Source organism: Equus quagga, unplaced genomic scaffold, assembly GCF_021613505.1.
Source record: "Equus quagga isolate Etosha38 unplaced genomic scaffold, UCLA_HA_Equagga_1.0 252_RagTag, whole genome shotgun sequence".
Lineage (NCBI taxonomy): Eukaryota > Metazoa > Chordata > Mammalia > Perissodactyla > Equidae > Equus > Equus quagga.
Window position 1 is genome coordinate 646985 of NW_025799860.1, and position 20548 is coordinate 667532.

Here is a 20548-nt window from a genome sequence, read left to right on the forward strand (position 1 = left end):
TGAAGTGGCATATGAATGACATCTCAATAAAGTTAGTAAAAATTAAATGAGACAGTGTATGCATGTAACCATTGTGTACAAATATACATGTAGTGAGTGCTCAAAATATTTCAGATTTTGTTGCTTTTACTTATGATGATTGATCGATTAGGCAGAAAGTACTGGAGACAGAGCGACTAATGGAAGGGGCTTCAGGCTGGATCAATACAAGAATTCCTCCCACCCAGAGCCATCGGGCTGATGTGTTCTTTGTAAGAATCCTCTATATGTCTCACAGGAGCTATAACTTGGGTTCATATGTGTCTCACCCTTATTCTCACCTGTCCTCACTCTATCCATTGGCCCAAATTGTTCTGTCCTCCTTGGTCTTTATCTTTGGAGTCAAAATGCACTTAAAATGTTGTGAGGAAGTGCTCATTTTACCCCCTTATGAGTTAGATTCTGACTTTCTCATGGCCTCACCTCTCAGCATTTTCTCCTATTGCTTACTTAACGTAGAACGTATTTACCACAAAAATCTAATTCTTGATATTCAACTTCTTCATATAAATCAAAAGTTTGCTTGCTTTTGGGGGTTTTTTGGATCACTCATCTGTCTGTTTTTCATAAAAACATAGCCAAATGATTAGAGAGTATACCCCAGAACTACAACAGCGAGCGAGCGTCTCTGGGTGATGGGATTATGTGTAACTTTTCATCCTCTTCCATATACTGTGTGGTCTCTTCCAAATGTTGTACAAAGAATCATTATTTAAAACATGCTATCAATAGAAAAATGTTACATACTTAAATGTTATAAATTAGCCCCAAGATGGTTTATGAAGAGAATTATCTCCAAAGTCAAGATGACCTCAAAGATGTATCAGAATGTTCACTGGAGTAAACTTTGTGTGTGTGTGTGTGTGTGTGTGTGTGTGTGAGAGAGAGAGAGAGAGAGAGAGAGAGTGAGAGAGAGAGAGAGAGAGAGTCAGATTTGTGTACTTTTCGCATTTGTTGTGACCCTTCCTATGGAATTAAGAGGACATACGTCTTTGCCAGTTTCAGGTCAAGGCAGTAGTCAAACGTTTAATCCAGTTTTCAGATTTAATATGGTGATTTGTACCATTGCTCAGACATCCCTTGACCTTTCCTTGGCACCTTCCGATTGGATTCTTGTAAGGCAAAGAAAACCTGAGTGATTTGTATCACCACACCACCACCCATACATTTACAGTCTTGCAAAAAATTCTAGTCTAGACAATAATTAAAGTCAGAAATGGAACTTAATTAAAGCATCTTTCGCAAGCCCCGAGGGCCAGTCCCTGGCGCTCACATACACACAGCCGTGTTTATGTAAACCATTCTTGGGTCCGCTTGGAGATATCCTCCTCCGAGGCACAACTTCCCTTCCAATCTCTTAGAAGGAATGTGAGAAAGAACCAGGGTCAGGAGTGGCCGGCTTAGGTGGGAGTGAAGAAGATGAAAGCAAGATGTTTTCCTAAATGTGTAAGGATAAATGTCAAGAATCACAGTGGTATAATTAAGACATCAAAGAAACTGAAACTGAGTTTGATTAGTCAGGAGCCTAGTAAACGCTTAGACAAAATATGCCCCAGAAATCACAAACCAGCAACTCCAGGGGCTTTGACAGCCTGCCGATATATTTTAGTCAGCCTGCAAAATATTATGTTTAAATTAATCCTAGCATTGAAAATGGGGAGATTTTACCTAAAAATCAAATTTCGAGCTTCTTTTAAATAATTCAAAAAATTAAACACAGAGCTAGCTCTTTTTTGGCAACAATAGCTGGTGGTGAGTAATAGCTGTATCCTTCCGACATTCAGCAGGACACGCCCTCCAGGTCACCCACCCACTCAGGAGTCCCGGCTGTCCCACCTCAGTGAAATCCAGCGGCAGTTCCATTGATTATCACGCAATCGATTTTGTTTTTCTCACTCCCAGCAGGATTCCATTTTTATATCACCTGTGCAGTCTTCGCCAACATTTGGGTTTGAGACCCTACCCACCTCCCTCTCACCCCCAAGCCCCTTTCCCCTGGCGGATGCCTTACCACCGTCATTCCTTTATCTAAAATTTTCCTTTCCTTTATGCTCACTGGTGCCTTGTTAGGAAACGAATCTGGGTTCAGCCTCAGGCATCTGAAGCTTCTGGGAGAAGAATAGAATGGGACGGTATAGAAAAACAACTGAGTGTGGAGTGAGTAAACAGATTCAAATCCTAGTAATAACTGGAACTAACATGGATTACCAGAAAAATGGGGGTTCAGAGCCCAGCTCCTGAGCGTTCTGCTTTGAGATCTTGAGCGATGTACTGGACCTCTCTGAAGCTCTTTTGTATCTGTAAAATGTAAATATTTGCTCTGCCTACCTCACAGGATTGTTGTGAAAACCGAAAAAGATATTCTAAGAAGGTGATAGGACTAAATCAAGTTAAGATAATTTGGGTTGGGGAGGCAGCTAAACTATTAAATTATTTTGGATGGGTTGGCAAAAATTACACCTTACCAAGTTTTCCAAATTCTCTCTCTGAAAAAGCAAATAGTATAATAATATGGTCCCTAATTTGTTTTTATCATTTACCCAAGTCCGTGGATTGTTTACTAAATGTGAGGAAGTGTTTTCAGTGTGTATATGACCTTTCTCTGTAACTCTTCAGAAGACCCAATAACTAAAAGTCTGTCTGCCACAGTGTCTACCGTACACACTATTACAGAAGTTTCCACACACAAGAATTTTTTAATTGGCTTATGACATAAATCTGTTATGTACAACATATACTTTGTGTGTGTGTGTTATTGGATGTAACTGGCCTTCTGATCTGTGACACCTAAAACAAGAGAGTATGGAGAACTTGGTCACAATACAAATAACTCTTTTAAATTATTTTTAAAACTTTTTTCTAAATATGAAAATAATAGATATTTATTACAAATAATTTGGCTATGACAGTAATTCCTGTTGTAGGTATTTGTTATAGATAAACACTGTTGATATTTGATACTGTTCCTTCCAGTCTTTTTTGTATGTAATTCTTTTTTTTTTTTTTTTTTTTGCTTTTTGGCGAGGAAGATTGGCCCTGAGCTAACATCTGTTGCCAATCTTCCTCTTTTTTTTTTCTTCTGCAAAGCCTCAGTGCATAGTTGTATATCCTAGTTGTAAGTCCTTCTAGTTTTTCTATGGGGGATGCCTCCACAGCTTGGCTTCATGAGCCATGTGTATGTCTGAGCCCAGGATCTGAACCGGCAACACTGGGCCACCAGAGTGGAGCACACAAGCTTAACCATTATGCCTTCCAGCTGGCCCCTGTAATTCTTTTTTATTTAGCATCATTTAATTGACCATTTTCAAAATCATTGTTTTAGGGGCTATATAATATTTCATCTCATGGATATAACATTTTATTTTTTTCATTACGATGGTGAATTGTGAAGCTGCATTTTACTGGTTATTATATTAATGTATATTAATTAAAAACAAATTCAGCAATACTAAAATGCATGATAAAGTAAAAATTATCTTCTCATTTTAGTGAAATTACTTTCAAACTTTTGTTTGCATGCAGACACATATACGTAGATAAAGACGTAGCTTTTTAAAAATGAGCTCATGATACACATTTCTTTTCAGCCCACATTTTCCACTTACTATATCATAGGTATCAATCCTATTAACTAGATCTACATCAGTTTTTAATGGCTGCATAGTATTCCATTGTGTGGTTGTACTACAGTTGTTTTAACAATCACCTACCAACGGACTTTGTATTATTTTCAGTTTTCACTAGCGTAAGTGCTACTGAGATCAATATCCTATGCTTGTTCTCTGCAATCTTGTGGATTATTTCTCTAAGATACATTCTTAGAAGTGCATTGCTGAGTCAACAATGCACTCTCTCCCACCCAAATTGCTTCCCCCAAATTTGTCCCAATTACATTCCTACCAAGAGGAAATGAGAATGCCTGATTTACACCACTTCATCAATGAGGATGGTTTAATCTTTGCTAATAATAGGTAAAATAACATCTCATTACTTTCCTTTGTATCATGTTAATTTCTAATGAGATTGAACATCTGTTCAAGTGGTTCTTGGCCATTTATATTTCTCCTTGGTAAATTGCATTTCATTTCCTTTAACCATTTTCTATTAAGATAGGAATATTTTTCTTCTTGATTTATAAGAGCTCTCTAGTCCATAATTTATTTGAAAATTCTCTTATTGATGGATAGTTGTCTTTCATATTTTAGCATTATAAATAATATAGTAATGAATACTTTTATAAGTAAATGTTTATACATATTACATATGATCTCTGTTGAATAGATTAGAATAGAATAATTAAAATACTCTAACATATATTGCCAAAATGCTTTCCAAAAAAGGCACACCAACTTATGCTGCCACCATCAAATTAGGAGATAACTTACAGCACAGCAAGCCGTTCCATATCCAATCAGAGTATTACAACAGGATGCAGATAAAGACATAAAAGATTACGGCATATAAATCACAGAGGGCAGTTACAGTCAATCCTCCTATAATATCTCTGGAAGCCAGGACAGAAAAGGAGGATGAGAACATTTTGGTAGATCTGAAATGGAGAGGCATACAATCTTTGTCTCCTTTAAAATTTGGCCCAAATCTAGCTCCTTCATAGTTCATTGAAAATATGTGTCTGCAGCTAATTTAAGATTCAAAACCTGATTAATACTTTCACCTTCTTACCTTCCCATATTCCAACTAAGTCCAAATACCTATTGTGCAAATACCGGCTTCTCTTAGAAATGCAAAATCCCTGGGGCCGGCCCGGTGGCTCAGCGGTTAAGTGCGCACATTCCGCTTCGGTGTCCTGGGGTTCGCCGGTTCGGATCCCGGGTGTGGACATGGCACTGCTTGGCACGCCATGCTGTGGTAGGCGTCCCACATATAAAGTAGAGGAAGATGGGCACGGATGTTAGCTCAGGGCCAGTCTTCCTCAGCAAAAAGAGGAGGACTGGCAGTAGTTAGTTCAGGGCTAATCTTCCTCAAAAAAAAAAAAAAAAGAAAGAAAAGAAATGCTAAATCCCAGTGAAACCAAGGAAACAAGAACACAGCCCAAGTGTTGCGCCATTTCTAGGATATGAAAGTCCATAGTGACTCCAGAGACTAGGCCTGGATGACAGGAAATGGTAAGAGCTCTGTGTTTTGCCAATCAAAGTACGGAGGGGTGTTTCACACAACAGTTTAAGCCAGTGAAAACATGCAAATTTTACTCACTCAGTAAACAAACAAATAACCTTGCAACACCAAACTCAAATCAAGTCTATTTCAATAACCCAAACTAGGCAGCTTCGCTGTTCAAAATGCTTTTCCCAGTAAACTCAAATCACACAATCTGTCATAAATTACAGCCTGGGGGGAATGGCAGCAGCAGCAAGAACGCAAACGTGCTGGTAATGTCTAATGCAGAGAGTGGATAAGGAATGTCTAATTAATGGTTATGAAGTCCTTTCAAGGTATAAATCCTATAGCATCATCATCCAGTCAAGGCAATTAACAGCCTGTTTTTCTTCTTTCAAACACAGGTTATCACACAAAAACAATCATAACCAGCAAAGCTACAGCCAGTTACATATTTTTTTAGTTATATATATTTTTTATAGAAGCGCTAAGTTATATATAAATTAAAAGTTCAGTTACATGTTTTTCCATTATGATTCAGTTGATCTTTGTTCTTCTTCCCAACTGCTACTGGTTATGGGTCATACTATAATTACCATTTTCTAACCGATAGCATCAAGCTCGCCACATGACAGAGACTCTGCTATACAACACGGAAGTTTCTTGCAAATGGTGTTACATTTGTCATTTGTTTTTACTAGGAACGTTTCAGAGTCTGATTATTAATGATACTGCTGTGTTGCGTCTCTTTCCATTTAGTTTTTACTCTTTTATTCCTCCTTTATTAAATCTTACTCCCTCCTGGGATTCTGAGAATTCTGATGACTTCTAAATCATTTTACTAACTCAAACCTCTTTTCTATGCTCCAAGCATGTGCTTCTAAACCCTAATTGGTCACTTCCACCTCACGTCCCACACAGAGCTCAGCCTCACTTACACAAAGCCTAGCTCTCAAGATTCCTCCACTCTCATTAGAACCTGCTGCTTTTTTTTTCTCTTAGGTAATGTCACCAGCCTGAGTCACTGAAGCTCTAAAGGTCAGCTGGCCTCTTTCTCCTTTCTCTCCTCCCTCCTTCCCCTTCCACAGCCATCTCAGCTGATCCAGCTTTTAGAATGTCAGTTGTATCTGTTACACCTTCTCCTTAGCTATGACATAAGGTCGAGTCCTCCTCAACTCCTGGTAGAACCAGCACCATAGCTTATTAACTACTATCCCCCGGCTTACTTCTACTCACACCTTGACAGGGCTGCCAACAGGCTGTTTCAGAAATGATAATATGATCACATCACTGTTTTTCTTAAAGCCCTTGCTGACATCCCATAGCCAACAGTACAAAACTGTTGCTGGACAAGGGTGCATTTGCCAATGCAGGAGAATAGAACATACTTAAGATTGTGTTTGCTTCAGTCACAATTTTAAAATATTTGACTTGGGGCATGTGGACCTCTATTTGCATTCTTGTCTGATGCTCAAAAACAAGTAAGGCAGACCTGACTGTGAAGTGTCCAATTACTTTGGTTTCTCCTCTTAGCATTTCTTTAAAATAACAGATTTATTGAGATATAATTGACATATAATAAAATTCTCTTTGTCAAGGAGCACAATTCAGTAGTTTTTAGTATATTCACAGAGATATGCAACCATCACCAATATCTAGTTCCAGGATATTTTATTACCCCAAAAGAAACAAGAAATTCCAGAATATTTTATTACCCCCCCCAAAAATGCCATGCCAGTTATCAATCACACCCCAATCTCCCTTTTTCCCAGCCCCTAACAACCACTAATCTACTTTCTGTCTCTATAGATTTGCCTGTTCTGAGCATTTTACATAAATGGAATCATAGAATATGTGGCCTTTTTTGTCTGTCTTCTTTCAGTTAGCATAATTTTTCAAAGGTTTATCCATATTGTGGTATGCTTGATAATATTCCATTGTATGGGTATGCCACATTTTGTTTATTCATTTATCAATTGACAGACATTTGGGTTCTTTTGACTTTTTGGAAACTATGCATAATGCTGCTAAGAACATTTGCATACAAGTTTTTGTGTGGATATATGTTTATGATTCTCTTAGATATACATGTAGGAGGCGAATTGCAGGACCATACAAGAACTCTGTTTAGCATTTTAAGGAATTGCCAAATCTGTTCTAAAATGGCTGTACCATTGTACATTCCAACCAGCAACATATGAGGGTTCTAAGTTCTCCACATCCTTGCCAACATTTGTAATTAGTCCTTTTTTTTATTATAGCCATCCTGGTAGGTGCAAAGTGGTATTTCACTTGCTTTCGTTTTGCATTTACCCAATGACTGATGATGTTGAGAGTATTTTCACGTGCTTATTGGCCATTTGTATAACTTGTTAGATGATATGACTGAATTCTTAGCCCATTTTTTAAGTGAGTTATTTGTCTTGTGGTTGAGTAGTAAGAGTTCTTTATATATTTGGTTGAATAATATTCCATTGTATGGAATACAAGTCCCTTATCAGATATATGATTTGTAAATATTCTCTCCCATTGTGTGGGCTTTTTCACTTACCTGATGAAGCACAAAAGCTTTTAATTTTAATGAAGTCTCATTTACTATTTTTCATCTTGTCACTTTTGCTTTTGGTGTCATAGCTGATAAACCTTTTCCTAATTCAAAATCATGAAGATTTATTCCTATGTTTTCCAAGATTATTGTAGTTTTAGCTCTTATATTTAGGTCTGTGATCCATTTTGAACTAATTTTTGTATAGGGGGGTGTGCATTAGCGTTCCAACTGTATTCTTTTACATGCGGATATCCACCTGTCCCAGCACCACTTGTTGAAAACACAATTTTTTCTCAATGACTTTGTCTTGGCACCCTTGTCAAAAATCAATCGGCCATAAATGTAAAGGTTTATTCCTAAACTCTCAATTTGATTCCCTTGATCTATATGTCTAGTTTTATGCCAGGAACACCGTGTTTTTAGTGCTGTTGCTTTGCAGTAACTTTTGAAATCAAGAACTGCGAGTTACAACTTTGCTCTTCTTTTTCCAGATTGTTTTGGCTATTCTGGTTCACTTGCATTTCCATATATATCTTAGCATCAGCTTGTCAGTTTCTGGAAAAAAAGGCAGCTTGGATTTTGAGAACAATCATGTTGAATCTCTAGATCAGTATGGGCAGTATTGCCATCTTAACAGTGTTAAGTCTTGCAATACATGTACCTGGGTTATCTCCCCATTTATTTAGATCTCCTTTAATTTGCTTCAGCAATACGTAGTAGTTCTCAGTGTGCAAGTCTAGGACTTCTTTTGTTAAATTTCTTCCCAAATATTTTATTCTTTTTGATATTATTATAAATTGAATTGCTTTTTTAATTTTATTTTCAAATTGTTCATTGCTATTGTATAGACATACAATTGAATTTTGTAGATTCATCTTATATCCTATAACTTGCCGAATTGATGTATTAATTCTATTTGTTAATGGATTCCTTAGGATTTTCTGCATACAAAATCATGTTATCAGCAAATAGAGTTAGTTTTACTTCATTCCAATCTGGGAGTTTTCATTTCTTTTTCTTGTCTAATTGCTCTGGCGAGAACTACAGTACAAATACAGTACCATACAATACAGTGCAAAGAAGTGATGAGAGCAGAGATCTTATCTTTATCTTAGGGGGAAAGGTCTTTCACTGTTAAGTGTAATGTTAGCTGTCAGGTTTTGTAGATTTCCTCTGTCAAGTTGAGGCAGTTCTCTTCTATTCCTAGCTTGTTCAGAGATTTTTTTTCTTTTTGAGAAAGATTAGCCCTGAGCTAACATCTGCCACCAATCCTCCTCTTTTTGCTGAGGAAGACTGGCACTGAGCTAACATCTGTGCCCATCTTCCTCTACTTTATATGTGGTATGCCCACCACAGCATGGCTTGACAAGCAGTGTATAGGTCTGCACCTGGGATCCGAACCAGCAAAGCTCAGGCTGCCAAAGCAGGACACATGAATTAACCACTGCGCAACTGGGCCGGCCCTGTGTTCAGAGTTTTTATCAGGAAAAGGTGTTTGATATTGTCAAGTGCTTTTTATGCATCTATTCAGATGATCACATGGTTTTCATCCTTTATTCTATTAATATGTTGTGTTACATTGATTATTTTTCATATGCATTACCAGTCTCGTATTCCTGAGATAAATCTCACTTAGTCATGGTGTATAATTCTTTTTATATGTTGTTGTATTTGGTTTGCTAGTATTGTGTTAAGAATTATAATGTCTATATTCATAGGACATATTGGTCTGTAGTTTTGTTTCTTCTTTCTTCGTCTAGTTTTGGTATCACCTTAATACCAGCCTCATAGACTGAGTTGGGAATTGTTCTCTTTTATTTTTTAGAAGAGTTTGTGAAGGATTAGTGTTAATTCTCCTTTTAATATTTGATAGAATTCACCAAGTAGCTATCTGGCCTGGGCTTTTTTTATAGCAAATTTGTTGATTACTAATCCAGTCTTTTTTACTTGTTAAAACTCTATTCAGATTTTCTATTTGTTTTTGAGTTTCAGTATTTGTGTCTAAGAATTTGTCTATTTCATCTAGGTTACAAGTAGATAATAATCTACTTGGATTAATACCTACCTTATTTCAATAGTATACAAAAACTTTCCTCCTATATAGCTACTCCCCTTTGTCTTCTTATTGTCATACACATTACATCTTTATACCTTACAAGTTCATCAACATAGTTTTGTACTCATAGCTTTGTCTTGCAGGTGTCTTTTAAATCAGGCAGGATTAGAAACGGAGTTATAAACAAAAAATGCATGTATACTGTCTTTTATGTTTTACCAGTGCTCATTATTTCTTTGTGAGGACTCAAGTTACCATCTAGTTCACTTTCCTTTCAGCCTGAAGGATTCCCTTCAGTAATTTAAGAAAGGAAAGATCTGTTAGTGATGACTACTCTCAGTTTTTGTTTATCTGGCAATATCTTAATTTATTCTTCATTTTTGAAGAATACTTTTGCTGGATATAGATTTCTCGGTTGACAGTCTTTTTCTTTCAGTACTTTGAATATGTCATCCCAATGCTTTCTGGCCTCCATGGTTTCTGATGAGAAATTGGCTGTTAATATTAGTGAGACGCCCTTATACATAACAAAGACACTTCTCTCTTGCTGCTTTCAAGATTCTCTTTTCAATTTTCGAAAATTTGGTTATAACATTTCTCAGAGTGGGCCTCTTCGAGTTTATCATACTTGGAAAGCATTGAGCATCTTGGTTATGTAGATTCATGTTTTTTATCAAATTTGAGACGTTTTCAGCTATTATTTCTTCAAATATTCTTTCTGTCCCTTTCTGTCTCTCCTTTCCTTCTCAGACTCCCATTATGTGTATGTTGGAACACTTGACGATGTCCCACAGGTCTATGAGGTTCTGCTAATTTTTCTTCATTTTTTCCTTTCTGTTTTTGTACTAAATAATCTCATTGGTCTATCTTCAAATTTTCTGATTCTTTTTTCTGTCTACTCAAACCTGCTGGTGAACCTCATTAGTGAATTTTTCATTTTAGTTATTATACTTTTCAGCTCCAAAATTTTGAATTAGTTTCTTTTTATAATTTCTACTTCTTTATTGATATTCTCTGGTAAGATATTGTTTCATATTTTCCTTTATTCCTTTAGATATGATTTCTTTAGTTCTTTGGACACATTTATGGTTACCGACTGAAAGTCTTTGTCTAGGAAGTCCAATGTCTGGGCTTCTTCAAGGATAATTTCTATTGATTGCCTTTTTTCCCCCTGTGTATGGCACTTATGTTGCTGTTTCTTTGCATGTCTCATAAACATTTTTTGAAAACTGGACATTTAAAATAATACAGTGCAGCAACTCAGGAAATCATATCTCCCCCAACCGTGGTTCATTGTCATTTCTCTTTGTTGTTGTTGTTATTGTTCTTGTTGTAGTTATTGTTGCTATTTTTTAGTGACTTTCCTGATTCTATTCTGTAGAATAGAATATTCTTTATCATGTGTGGTTAGCTTAGTGGTCAGCTAATGGCTGGGCAGATATTGTTTTAAATGCCTTGAACCAATAAGTCTTCCAGCCTTTACTGAGGAGATTTTTGTGTATAGTGGGGCACACCTTCAACTTATCAGCTGTTTACAACTGTTCCTTAGCCTTCATTCCCTGCTTGTGCAGATGCTGAAGGTCAGCCATAGGTGAGAGATTAGGGTTTTCTCAGGTCTTTCCTGAGAATGTGCACACCTCTGCATGGGTGCATGCCTTTTATATTTCCAGGAATATGTGAGCCTTTCAAATCCCTGATGGACACCTCATTCCCTAGCTTTTAATTTAAAATTTTTTATTAGCATCCTGTTTGCCCCAACTCTTATTGCTGCCTCAGGCAGCTGCAATATTAAACAATTGCTGTGATTGTTTTTGACAAGTATCCCAGAAGAAAGGTTCTTTTCACTGAGTGAGTTCTGAATCAGGTCAAATAAAGACAAGACCTGCAAGTGGGAGTTTCCAGGGAGCTCCCAGACAGGTCAAATCATGACAATTCTCTGAGAATGAGGCTCTTTGTAGAGCTCCAAACAGGTTTTAGCCCTCCCCGGTGGCTGCTAGACTACTGGTTTTCACAGCTACTGTGATGGCAAAACTATTGGTTTTTAAGGCTTCCCCAGAGCTGGGAAGAGGGGAATGGGAATAGGGCATATTAAATGACACAAGACTCACTGTTCTTACTGAGTTTCAGGAGGTTTTTCCCTAAATAAATGCTCCCCAGATTGTTGCAAGCTTTTGTTTAATTTCCCAAGTTTAAAAACTGTTCATTTTGGTCATTTTTGTCAGTGTTCTCCTTGCTTTTGTGGAACAGATTTTCAGAGGTCTTTACTCTACCATTCCAGAAGTACTTCTCTTTCCCCTTAGCATTTTTATGGGAACTAGGGTTAGGACTTTAAGTGGCTTATCTCATCTTATACATTGTTGTTAAGTAATCTTTTTTACCCCACCCCTTGTCAGAAACTCTCTCTTCAAAGGTATCTTTGAGTCCTTTAAAATTTCTAATGTAAAAATAATTTTCAACTTATTTTTTCTCAACAAATGACAAATCACAATTATTACCCAATATCACTGTGTTTAATGAAGATAATGTGAAGTAGAACTGCAACCAAACAGAACACAAAGACTTCAAATTTTTAATCAAACATATAGCATGAGGGTGGAGGACTGTCGCATTCTAAGAGCAATATCCTACCCTCTAGGATTTTTGTCCTAAGAGCAATTTCTTGATACACTGAATCACTGTAGATCTAGTTCTGTCCTACCCCTTCTATACCCTCACCTACACACCCACAAATTCAGTGCCGATGCTGAGCAATGTTCAGCAATGGTGACCAGGGACCTGTACAGATATCTCAGTCCTGATGACTAGAGTTCACCTTGCTGAAGCACAAGGTAGATAATGCAATAGATTAACCAGCCACTAGGATGGAAACAAAACAGGAAAGTCTTAGGTGAAGGAACAACGGCCAGAAAGATAAATTACATGCAGGGTTATAATTAGAGGTTAGAGTGCAAACAACATTTACAAAGAGTTTCAAAAAGTCACGGGATTACATCTGGCTGCACCACTCACTGGCTATGTGACTTGGGGAAGTCACTTCACCTCTCAAAGCCTCGGTTTCCTTTCGATAGATGGAGATAATGCCTACTTCGTTGGGATATTTTGCAGATTAAATGAGCTAATGCATATATAGCACTTAGTGTAGTGGATGGCTCATAATAAGCCCTCAGTAAATGATAACGTTTGGTGGTAACCAGAATATTCCTATCCGTGAGCCAACTGACTAACGGCAGCTGCATGAATATGTATCAATTTGGAAAAACAAGTTATGTTTTGAAGGTGAGACTATTACCTATAGGTAGACTTTCATCTCCTGCCATAACATTTCCCAGGTGATTCATATTCATGAATTTCCCTCATGTGTGCCACACGCTACCCTCCTGTAAATCACAGACTTCCAGGAAACATACTGTTCATTCATTCATGCGTATGCTTACATAATGAACATTTATTGGGCATGTTATACATGCCAGGCTCTAATCTTAGCATTGGTATAGGGGGATGAACCCACAGAAATTGTCCCTACGCACATGGAGATTACCTTCCAATAGTGGGTGGAGGCAGATTCTGGTGACTCCATTCCAGCAGTAAAGACTAAAAACTTAAGATGGCATCTCCCTAACTCTCTCATAGCTTGAGTTCGACCATGATCCAGATTTCACCCAGGAGACCCCCCACCCCCAGTGGGACTTGAAAGTCAGAGTGAAGATCATGAGGTAGATGCTATGTGCTATGTTTCTGGGGTCCCTGCCAGAGGTTTTGAGTATTCTGCAATCTCTTTAGCAAAGGTCCAAGTATCCTGTCTTTAGCTTCAGGTGTTCAAGAAACGGAGATGCTCATTTTGGTGAAGGAGATGATGACAGTGTAATCATGGAACTAACAGTGGTGGCATCGGCTTCCTGATCCTTAGCTTTGTATATTGACAGAGACATAGTGGTAATCCACTGTGTTGTTTCAATTATTATCTTGGAAGCTCTGCCTGCTCCCCAACTCCTTCAAGAGTCAATGTGCTACCTAAAACCAGTATGAAATCCCTTTTCATTTATACCAGCTGAAATGGATTATGTTATCTGTTACTAAATCCAGACTGATATACAGAGCCAAATAATAGGAAGATAAATAAATAAACAAGACAAGTATTGATTCTAATAAGTGCTCTAAAGAAAGTGTAATGTAAGATGAGGGAAGATTTGTCAGAGGAGTGATCAAAAAATCTCCTTGACAAAGTGCATTAAAGCAGAGACCCAAAGGAAAGGAAGAGCTCAGGGAAGACTAAGGGGGAAAGAAATTTCCAGGTGGAGCAAAAGCAGTAGCACAGGCCCAAATTTGGAAACGAGTTTATTATAGTCAAGCCTCAGAAAGAGCAGCAGCATAATTGGGAATTTGGGACAAATGCCACAAGATGACAACAGAAAACTAAGCAGGGGCTACAGCTGCTCAAAGTGTGGTCCACGGACTGGCAGTAGTCCACAAAATGTTTGTTGAGGATCCATGATGAGATAAGTACAAAATAAGAGTAAATGTTTAGAACCTTTGTAGCAATTTGCTATCACCACAACATTCGATCAACATTTTTATCATATTTAACAAAACTATCAGTCCATAATAGATTGGAAATTAAAAGAAAAGAAAAACTGGTCCTTCACCCTAGACAGTTTGAGAAGCGTTCTGCCCCATGTCTAGCCTGTTAAACTTTTTCTATAAAGGGCCAGATACTAATGTTTCAGGCTTTTTGGGGCCATAGGGTCTTTGTTACAACTACTCAACTCTGCTGTGGTAGCCCAAAAGCAGCCATAGACAATATGTAAACAAAGGGGTGTGTCTGTGTTCCAATAAAACTTTATTTATAAAAAATCATAGCAGGCAGATTTTAGACTGTGACACATAGTTTATCAACCCTGTTCTAGACAGGCCACAGGAAGGAGCCTGGACTGGACTCTAAAGACAATAAAACCACCTGCTTTATTGAGGCCATCTCTCACTCTCATCGTTGCCTACACATATTTGCAAAGTCTTTGCATCATCGAGTCTAAATCAGAAAGGACCTTGGAGCTCCTGCCAGCTCCAATTCAGTGCTTTCCTCGTAGCAACCCTGACAGATGAAGTCTCTGCTTGCAGGACTTGTGTTTAAAGGCAGGTCCATTTTGTCTATTATCTGCATCCCCAAGGAATGATGATGGCACCATTCACCCTGCCTTAGCCTGATGAGCAACCCACCGCCCCAAGAGGTTACAGCCTTACATTCTCCAGGCCCTGCTCAGTCAAACAGAGGTCCACATTGTCCTCTGAGTCATTAAGTCACCTCTAGTGCCAAATTTTCTGAGGTATTTCATGCCATTTTTCTTCTGTACAACGTTACACTTCTGTCCAAATGGACTTCTGTGACCGCTGCCCATCTCTGGCTCTTTCGGTATGTCTGAAATGGTTGAATTGGACAAGTGGCCCACCACATGTGTAGCCTTATTTTTCTCTGGGCTCAGACACTACCACGGGCAGGAAAGCTTTCTGCATTCACACATGTCTCCATTCACACAGCACCCATTTTATAAACACAACCCAACACCCACACAGTAGAATGCCTTATTCTCTCCTCCACACGGAGCATAGGCCACTGTGTGTGTGAGGAGATGGACTCCCACTGGTAGGTCTCTCACACAGAGGGTATAGAGTTGAGGCAGTTCTTTCTAAAATCCCTTTTATTTAAGATTTCTTTCATTGACTCAAGAAAAACTTAATAGGTAAAACTTTGCTCTTGCAAGTTTCTTTAAAATATCCCTTCTGGGCCTGCCACCGTTTATCTTGGCAGCAGGTAGCTTGAAGAGTTTTGGAAAGTCTCAGCTTGGCATAGCCTCAGAGCTACTGGCACATTAAAGATTAATAAAGCACATTTAACTGAGCTCAGGACACTGCAACGTGATCCTTCGCTGTGAAATGTGCAAGATTCTTTGTTTGCAATGAACAAAACTGAAGCCAGAAAGGGCCAACCGTGACAGGCAAAGATAGGAAACAATCAGGAACTTTGTGTGTCTTTCGTTGGTAAATTGATGGGTAGGAATCCATACTCCTGCTCAGCCACGCTCGCTCTTAGCATTCTCAGGAATTTCAGACCGGCATCTGAGCGCAACCCACAGAGCTGGGTGTTTATAGAGCCTGCAGAACCACACAGATAGTGCAACTGCAGCTGCCTCCTTAAAGTATAAGAAAAGAGCGATTCAGAACAAATTCCCAAGTGAGCAGCTTCCCCAACTAAAGTCAAGATAAAGCAAAGCATTTCCAAACATTTTGGATTTGCTTTAGGAAAACAGAACGCCTGTGGCTCGTTGAATATTAACCCAGAAGGAAGAAACTATTTTTTGCACACATAGGCGTGGCGCTGACAACGAAATGAACCAGACAATATTTAAAATGAAAATAAAAATTAAACAAGCATGTACATCACACCCTATTGGTTCAAAGGAATTGTAATCTATTTGCTGTCCATCTTGGGACACCTGGACACAGGCAGCAAGTACTGAGACAGATCAGCAGAGGCAAACATTTAAAAATGTATCATTCTGAATTCTGGAAAGGCGCTGGCAGACTCCACGTGCTGTGAAATACCTTGTGTCTATTTACACAGTGCCATCCCCTCACGTCCTCGGGAAAAATCACCAGCAAACCCTGCGCTCGGCAAATCAGAGCTCTGGAGCAGAGTGCTTCACACGTTGACGCTCTTTCCTCCACACCGACATACACATTAAAGAAAGAAGAAGAGAAAAGAAAATTCTGTCCTTACCGAAAAGGCATAGCAGACAGGGATGGTGAGTGTTTCACCTTAGCCCACAGTTTTCTCTCTCACTCGGTCAACGTTCTAAGGCTATTGAGGAGAGTTCCTGGGGTTTTCAGATCTTCCTTCAAGAGTTTTAATCACTGGCTTCCCCAGCCGGCGTTTAACAAACACCGCTGTGTTCTGTCAATATTTGTATGCAGCAGCACATTGGGCAACCAGCCAACACAACGAGTTTCAAGAGGCAAGGGGAGAAAACTGACACCCTAACAAACATGCTTTCCTCTTTTGTGTCTTTTAAGGTGGTGCGCAAAGTGTCATCTTTGATTCTGACGGAAGCTAAAGATAGCCGCTTTTCGTGATTTTCTGCACTGCCTCCCCCACCCCACACCCCCAGGCCTGGCTGGGCTGCCCGAGCTGGGTTCCGCAAAGTTCGTTTTTTGTCTCTGTGTCCTGAACTTCTCCGCACAATCGCCCGGCTTGCCTCTCCACCAGCTGCACTTTAAATGTATTTTAATTGGCTGGAATGTCGAAAGAATCCATTTGGCAGTCGTTTACATGTGAAGCACGCCCAGGGCAGCTGAAAGAGGCCCCAGAAGCAGCCGATTACTTCATCAAAAGCTGCAGTTTGAATACCATCGACTCCTACATAACTACAGTGCACTCAATTCTATAGGCAAGGAGGAGTAATTAATAATTTGCTGAGAAAATTCTTCATTCATCTAAAAGCCAAAAATGCAAAGGAAAAAAAAAATCCCTGTAGACACAACAGTTCCTATGAAAGGCTTGATTTATAGCCCCCAGTCCTTCGCTTCACAAACATTGACTTTGTATAGTATTACAGGAGGGGGATAATGCATAATTCGGTTTGCCTGAAAAGTTAATTTAAGTAATTTTCCTTTTGAATGATCCCCTGAGATGCATCGTTCTATGACCTCTTTATACATTAGCCGTATGCTACAATAAATATTGTCGATACTTGTGGCATTTCCTCATTCCCTTTATTTTTCTTGGGTGGTTGCAATAATTAGTTTGTGGCCTCCGCTAGATCCAGTCACAAATAAATTCACCCCAAGTCGAAGTGGATAATCATCACCACACGGAATTTGCCAGCCAAACTGAAGTTTAAAATACTCTGAAACAAATGTCAGTTTAAACAGATTCTAACATCAAGGGGGGAAGCAGGGGGCATATACACATATATATGTCTCAAAAAAAATGATGATATAAGGTATATAAAATAACAAATAAATGGAATAGCTTTCAAATGATTCATTAGCAATATTTTGCTGAAAAACCTCTCAAAGCATATGTGAATTGAGTTTACAGATTTACAATCTCTTAAAAGTATACGAAGAAGTACCCCAGGTAATCCTGATTTTTCACCCCTCATTAACAACGCCTGGTTCACAGTCAGAATATCCAGGAGGATCTTGGCGCCCTGAAGATGGCTCCCACTGGAAAATGTGAGCCAGAGAAAGCTGTCAAATTTGTTCTGATGCCTTTTCCTCACTTCAGTAAAATTGTCTGTGGCTCGTAACATGACGATACAAGAGAAAGAATGGTGTACGCAAGTGCATTTGTCAAACAGTTCAAAGACCAAAACCAGCGCTCTAAGTGAACAGGCTTCCTTCTCAGGAAGGCAGAGGGGAAGATTGGGAGAAAGGATGAGGACCAGCTCTGTAGACATACAACCTGTACAGTTGCACAGAGCCTCGTGCTCAGAAGGGACCTGTACTTGAATTAAGGCTATGCTGGCACCATCTTGAAGTTCTTCACTTCTGAACTAGGCCCCCTGCCTTTTCATTTTGCAATGGGCCCGGCAAATTACGTCACTGGTCCTGTGTGAGAGAGAGAGAGAGAGAGAGTATAACTCTATCTGATCCAACACATGGTTGAAATTGACAACTACTGGGAAGACCATACTGAGGGCATGGGTGACACCTGACTTTTGTCTTGCCCAACGTTCTACCTTAGATTTTGGAGCCACTGAGAGGATTAAGGAGGGTGATTTAGGACGAAGAAGCTTTCCTGCAAACACAGAGGGTGAGAGTGATCTGGCGGGTTCTGACCCGTCTGCCCTGAGCCAATGGTTCACTGTTTATTGTGACCACACTACATCTTACTGGCTCAGAGAGATTTTGTGTTTCTCATATAGGCAGTCCTCCACTGTGTCATTCTGTGAGCAGAAAGCTCCATGTATTACCATCATCTATTTTTAAATTATCCTAGAGCCTTGATTCATGGTTTGACAAAGTTAAATTCAGTGCCAAAACCTCAAAGGCTATGCTGGCGCAGTACTGTGAGGTCCAATTGCTCACCAGTTGCTAGAATACTATGACGTGAGCACCCATGAGTCACCTCGTGCTCCCAGAGTTGTTCTCCAAGACCAGCCCTTCCCCTTGGATTTTGGCCTACTGCAGCCTTAGCAGAAATCATATGAAAAAAACTTTTCTTCTAGAAAAATAGTTGATTTCAGATTGCAAATACTTAATGTTGCCAGTATCTTGTATCTGTAAGCTAGGTTGCTAACATGCTCTGACACTGGTACTTAACAAATAAAATAAATTAGCATTCTAGAAAATAGATCAAATTTAGAGATTGGCTGGTTCAAACTATTATTTTTTTAAAAAGTATAACTAAGGCAAGAAACGAAAGTCAATAAAAAACATGTCCAGGTTGCACATTTCCTTTTGCTATACTTGTTGCGATGTTGGGACGCCCAGTGGTCCCCCATTCTGACTTGCCTACTGACTCCTACATATTTCCTTGGCTTTAGTCTGCTTTTATAACTCCAGATTTATTTCAAGCGCCCAAGTCCTTACTCCTTGCCTTACTCTTATGAGCCACCTTTGCGCACAGCAAGGAGCGTGCTGTATCTGTAAGGAAATCCAGTCTTACGCAAGACACATGGCATGGTCATCATAGAACAAGGCCACCTAGGGATTTTTAGATCTCATGACATAAATACCTCTCTGCCGCTTATGGAGCTTTAGTAAGTATCCTGATAATCTTACTATACAGTAGAGGCAGGTTAGAGAAGCTCACATTCTCCAAGGAGTAGCAAAGCAATCCTGTTTTAACTCCCTGCCAGAGCGTGTCAGCTTATGCTGCCCTTCGTTATCCACACACTGAGGTACAGGCTTCAATAGGTCAGAGATTCCCTTCACTATAGCTGATTAGTATGGGGCCATCTAGGGACATATAGTGCGTCCTGGACACAAAGCAAGAAACTATATTCTGGAAATGTAGAACAATCTGTTAGAATGATCTGATAGGTTCTGGAGGTCACAGAAAAGTCAAGGATCAGAGCCAGGAAGGCAAAGTGAAAGGCTCTGAAGGTCTTGGTGCTACAGAGAAACAAACCTAATGCCCGACATGCCACTTTTCAAACAATGACCGTGACTGGGCCTCAACTTCCTCGTGTGTCCGTGGGTAGCATGGACACAGCTATACTAACCATATCCTCCACCCAAGATTAATATTAGAGTGCGCATGCTTGTCACACTCCTCTGTCACAGAAACAGTGAAGTCATTGAATCTTGGAAAGCCCTCAGGGCCCACATGCCAAATTTAGGTCAGCAGGTAGGAGGTCAAAATCCAAGAAGACAGATGGAGCAACGAGGTCCCAATTTCTGGTAAATCAGAAGATTCACACAAGGCAGATGGCCAAGTCATTGAGAAAACAATCAAATCCCAGGTGCCTTGGCTCTTCAGGAAATAAAGGGGAAAACGCAAGTGGATTAAGATACTGGTATTTAAAAGGTACTGATAAAGCGCTTCCACATGACAATGCAGGAACCTTGTCTGCAACGTGGCCAAGCTGGCTCAGGGCTGTTGTTCAGCAGGGAGCAAAACCCAGGAGGAAAGACCAAAACAAAACATTCGGGTTTGTTAAATTCAGTCATTGATGGAGTCCAGGCTGAGTGCAAGGTTCTCCTCCGGATCACTGGGCTCCCTGAGAAACAGTCCTGGCACAGGGTGGTGCTAAGGCTGCCATAACAAAGTACCACAGACTTGAGCA